The following is a 6,000-nucleotide window of genomic DNA, read 5'->3' as shown; positions in this document are numbered from 1 at the left end:
CGTGAAATACGTCGTGAATACCAGATAAAGAAGGAGGAAGTGCTAATCTGTAAGCTAGATCACCTATCTTCTGTAAAATCTCATACGAACCGATGAATCTTGATGATAACTTCCCTCTCTTTCCAAATCTAATAGTACCTCTAAACGGAAAAATATTCAAGAATACACGATCTCCATGATCGAAAGATAGAGGTCTGCGACGGATATTTGCATACTTTGCTTGTCGGTCCTGAGCAGTCTTTATTCTCAATTGGATAATCTTCACCTGCTCAGCCATATCACGAATCATATTTGGTCCCAAGTCCGGGGACTCAGACATCTCATCCCAATACAGAGGAGATCTGCACTTCTTTCCGTACAACGCTTTGAATGGTGCCATTCCTATTGTAGTGACCCGTATCCATAATTAATGGTTAATGAGTAATTAATCATATGATCATGTTTTGATTTGCTAATATATGATTAAGGAAGTTTCTATTGGATTAACGGACTTCAGAAATAGATTCAGAGTGATCAGAAATGGTCCGAAGGGTGACCCAGAACAAAAGCAACGTTCTTGAACGGAAGCAATGTTCTGACAGTTGATGTAATCCGTGATGTCAGCTATATTACGTCATTGCTTACGCACTTGATGTGACATCGGAAGCAACGATGGGGATCGGAAGAAACGTTCGTCAGGCAGAACGGACGCAATGTTCTGTGTCTATAAATATGAGGGCCAATAGTTCATTTGAGGTGCACCAATTTCTCTCTTCTCTATCAATTCCTAGGCCTTCTAACTCAGATCTAGGGAGATCTAGGCATCCTATGGGAAATCCGGAAGTGGCACAACGATCTAGACGTCGCAGCGGAGCCGTGGCCTAGTTTTGAGGCTATCGACAACAAAGGGCTAACGACGGACGCAGGTATAACTTTGGCATCCTAAAAATATTTAGGAGTATGCATTAGCTTAGTTAAGGCTTTTAGAGCTTAATTATTGATGCATGGGTATTTGCACAGTAGATTGAACTAGTAGGCTTGGAGTCTAGACCAACGGAGCTAGGTTTGACCAGCAGTGTTAGAGGTACGTAAGTACTGACCGAGATAGCCGGCATGCTATATATGCTTATATGTTGCATGATTATGTGCTACGTGTTTTACCATGTTTTATAGCTTTAGCACATGCATATTTTTACGGTAGACTGCATCTGGTATGATGTGAGTCATGACGAGTTTCCATCGGTGATGAGTTACTCCTTATGGATTCTTGTCCGGGGACACTCAGCCCCTGGTTTTGCTATCACTAGGAGCGACCACGACGGTAGAGTAGACGCTATAGTGGATAGGGGAATACACGAGTACCCCGCGGAGTAGCTCTCTTAGCACGGTACTGTGTGTTCATGGCGCCTTGAGTAGATTGTTTTACCCAGTGATTTTAAATAATTTGTTTGCTTCATATTAGTTTATATATCATTGCTTCTTTTTTAGCGTTGCCGCTCACGCCCCTGTGTTTGGTATTTGTGGTATACTTTGTGGCGGGGCAGGTTTGAGGCTGGAGGTCCAGGAGGCTCTCAGCAGGAGTGAAGTCCTGAGAGTGTGGAGTTTTAGAGGGTAGGGATTTGTTTACCCTGAACCTTCGATTTGGTTGTATAATGGTATTTATACATTTGTGTTATCATCGGTTATTTTCTGCCGATTGGATTTGTTGTACTTTTAATTATCCGCTCCTTACGCTTTAAGTTTTATGCATGCGCTTAATTATAACTCTGATTAGATAGTGGATCCGGATTGGGTCACTACACTTTTTGGTATTAGAGCACATTGCACTGGGAATTAAGTAAAGCGGATTAAGTGATTATCTGTTCTTATGCAACAGATGGCAGATTACGATGAGAGCCACGATAGTGGAGGCGGCGGTCGATGGGGCGATCCGAATGATCGTAGACGTCGTCGAGGACAACCTGTGGAGCGCAGACGAGTGAGCATGTGCAGGTTTAAGGAGGTTAGCCCAAAGCCTTTGACAGGAGGTAAGAAGCCTGAGGAGGTTGAGGATTGGCTTGAGAGGATGGAGCAGTATTTTCAGGAGTTCCGTTGTTCAGACGAGGATAAGATGGAGATTCTTGCCTTTATTCTTGAGGGTCGAGCAAGGAAGTGGTGGAGATCTACTTCCGCACCATTCATAGCAGCGAGAGGAGTAGCTACATGGGGCGAGTTTCGTACTGCTTATCAGAGACTGTACTTGCCTCCAGCTCTTCGATTGGCGAAAGCCAGTGAGTTGTTGAGTTTGCGATAGGGTACGATGACGATCGAGGAGTACCAGTAGAAGTTCTTTGATGTGCTACCTTATTGTCCTCACATTGCTGATAGTTCTATGGCGAAGTACGACCATTTTCTTCAGGGTCTGAACCCTGATATTCATCTGATGGTTGCTGTGGGCAGTGATATTACCTACGAGGGCTTGGTGGACCGTTGTCGCCAGGCGGAGGATAGTATCCGGAGGAACCGGGGACTTTTCTCTTCTTCTTCCAAGTCAGCGAGTGCGAGTACTTTGGGTCCAAAGGGACAGTCTTTCAAGAAGCCAGAAGGTACTTCTTCTTCTTCATCTGGATCTGGTGGAGTGCATAATTTTGGTGGACATAGATCGAACCAATGTCGTCAGTGTAGGCGCAAGCATCCTGCAGGCCCATGTCCTCGTTTGAGTGGAGCATGTTTCCAGTGTGGTCAGGAGGGTCATATGAAGAGGGATTGTCCGTTACTGATGGGAGCCGCAAGTGGTTCTGGAGGTTCTCAGGCATCTGTTCAGCCACCTCAGTACCAGCAGCCACCTTTTCAGCAGCAGTATTCTCAGCAGCACCAGCAGCTGCAGCAGTCTCAGCGATAGCCTGCTCAGACTCCTTCTCGGGGTCATTCTTCTTTGCGGCCACGTGCCCAGGGTCAAGTCTTTGCGCTTAACCAGGAACAGGCAGAGGCTGACAGAGATCGGATGATCGTAGGTACCTGTAGTTTGTGTGATTTTCCTGCATATGTTTTGATTGATACTGGTGCATCACATTCTTTCGTCTCAGCACGTTTTGCTAAGAACTATAAGTTGCCATTCATTCTTTTAGACGTCTTGCTAGTAATTTCTACTCCTATGGATAGCGAGGTTTTAGCCAAGATTCTAGTTGTGGGTTGTGTTTTGGATTTTGAAGGGCATCTGCTTAGTGCTAACCTGATGATTCTAGCCATGCAGGATTTTGATTGTATCATTGGGATAGATCTCTTGACTACTTACCGAGCGATAGTGGACTGCTATCAGAGATTTGTTCAGTTCCGACCAGAGGATGGCGAGTTTTGGTATTTCTATGGTGAGGGAGCGCAACCCCCGATGCTAGTGGTTTCTGCTCTGAAAGCCCGGCGTGCTTTAGAGTCTGGCAGGGAAGGCTACCTTATCTACGCCATTGACGCGTCCTTAGGGGAGCCAGATATCCAGGAGATACCAGTGGTTCACGATTTTCCAGATGTATTTCCGAAGGAAATTCCAGGTTTGCCACCAGTGAGGGAGATCGAGTTTAGCATTGAGTTACTGCCAGAGACTGCACCAATTTCCAGAGCTCCTTATCGTTTAGCGCCATCAGAGATGAAAGAGCTGCAGAAGCAATTGCAAGATCTTCTTGATAAAGGCTATATTCGACCCAGTGTTTCACCATGGGGAGCCCCAGTGCGGTTTGTCAAGAAGAAGGATGGTTCGATGCAGTTGTGTATCGATTACCGTCAGTTGAATTAAGTAACAGTGAAGAATAAGTATCCTCTTCCGCGGATAGATGATCTCTTTGATCAGCTACAGGTACTTCTGTCTATTCGAAGATTGATCTTCGGTTTAGGTATCATCAGTTGCGAGTTTGGCAGGAGGATGTTCCTAAGACAGAATTTCGTACGCAGTATGGGCACTATGAGTTTCTAGTGATGCCGTTTGGTCTGATGAATGCTCCAGCTGTTTTTATGGATCTGATGAATAGGGTATTCCACGACTTTTTGGATAAGTTCATGGTAGTGTTCATCGATGATATCTTGGTTTATTCTCGCAGCATAGATGAGCATGCCTATCATCTATACACTGTACTCCAGGTCTTGAGGGAGAGACAGTTGTATGCGAAATTGAGCAAGTGTGACTTCTGGATTGACCGAGTTGTATTCCTTGGTCATGTCATATCACAGGAGGGTGTATCTGTTGACCCCAGCAAGACAGAGGCTATTCTGAAATTCGTAGTTTTCTTGGTTTGGCAGGGTACTACCGGCGTTTTGTGGAGAACTTTTCTCAGATAGCTAGGCCTTTGACACAATTGACGAAGAAAGATGCTTCTTTCGTGTGGACAGATGCTTGTGAAGATAGTTTTTGTGAGTTGAGACGTCGTTTGACGATAGCTCCAGTTCTTTCTTTGCCGTCTGGATCAGATGTTTTGTAGTCTTCACCGATGCTTCTCTCCAGGGTTTGGGGTGTGTGTTGACTCAGAATGGCCACGTGATCGCTTATGCTTCCATACAGCTGAAAACTCACGAGGATAACTATCCCGTACATGATCTAGAGCTTGCAGCCATTGTCTTTGCTTTGAAGATATGTTGTCACTATTTGTACGGAGAGCGATTTGAGATCTTCATCGATCATAAGAGTTTGAAGTATCTGTTCACTCAGGATGAGTTGAACATGCGACAGCATCGTTGGATGGATATGTTGAAAGATTATGATTGTGAGATCAAGTACCATCCAGGTTCATCGAACCCCATTACTGATGCGCTTAGTCGCAAGGTCTATGTGAGTTCCCTTCGTACCAGTTTGGTTTCGAAGGCAGTGTAGGAGTGTTGTTCTTTGGGATTCACGTTCCGTCATAAGAAAGAACGGCAAGGGATTCGTGTTTCTTCTGTGCTAGCAGAGCCAGCCTTGTATCGACGAATCCGGGAAGCTCAGAATTATGATCTGAAGACTCAAAAGTTAGCCCGTTTGGCTGAGGGTGATAGTACTTCTGGTTTCCATCTGTAAGGAGATGGTCTATTGTGTCTTTTTGGTCGAGTTGTAGTGCTCTAGGATTCTGCTTTGAGGGATGGGATCCTATCGCAAGCTCACCGCAGTAGATTTTCTGTACATCCAGGCAGCATGAAGATGTATAAAGATCTTCACTCTCATTTTTGGTGGAAAGGGATGAAGCACAGTGTCTATCAGTTTGTATCCCGATGCCTTGTGTGTCAGCAGGTCAAGGCAGAGTTTAGACGACCTAGAGGGTTACTTCACAGCTTAGAGATTCCTGAGTGGAAGTGGGAGCATGTGACGATGGATTTTGTCACCCACTTGCCTATGTCTTCCAGGAATTGTGATGCTATTTGGGTTGTCATGGACCGATTATCGAAGTCAGCGCATTTTCTTCCCTATAACCGCGATTATATCTTTGATAGGATGACACACTTGTATGTGCGGGAGATTGTTCGATTGCATGGCATTCCGTTGAGTATTGTCAGTGATAGAGATCCGAGATTCACCTTGAGATTTTGGGGTAGTTTCCAGCGAGCCCTTGGTACTACTTTGAGCTTGAGTACGGCTTATAATCCAGAGACAGATGGACAGTCTGAGCGCACTATTCGCACTTTAGAGGATATTCTTCACGCAGCATTAATTGATTTTGGTCCAGCGTGGCATGATCATTTACCATTGGTGGAGTTCTCTTACAACAATAGTTTCCATCGCAGCATTGGCATGGCGCCATTTGAGGCTCTTTATGGACGTCGTTGTCGTACACCTTTGTTTTGGGACGAGGTTGGCGAGAGTCAGGAAGAAGGTCCTCATATGATTCAGCAGATGACTGATGCAGTGGAGTTGATCCGACGCAGGATTAAGGCGGCCCAGGATCGACAGGCTAGTTACGTGAACACTCACCAGAGGCCGTTACACTTCGAGGTAGGAGAGCATGTATTATTGCGTGTGTCACCTTTTCGGAAGGTGACGAGGTTTGGTAGTAAGGGTAAGCTGACACCGAGATTTATTGGTCCTTT

The sequence above is a fragment of the Henckelia pumila genome, chromosome 2 (assembly GCF_033568475.1).
Source record: "Henckelia pumila isolate YLH828 chromosome 2, ASM3356847v2, whole genome shotgun sequence".
In the NCBI taxonomy this organism is placed as follows: Eukaryota; Viridiplantae; Streptophyta; class Magnoliopsida; order Lamiales; family Gesneriaceae; genus Henckelia; species Henckelia pumila.
This window is presented reverse-complemented; position numbering follows the sequence as displayed.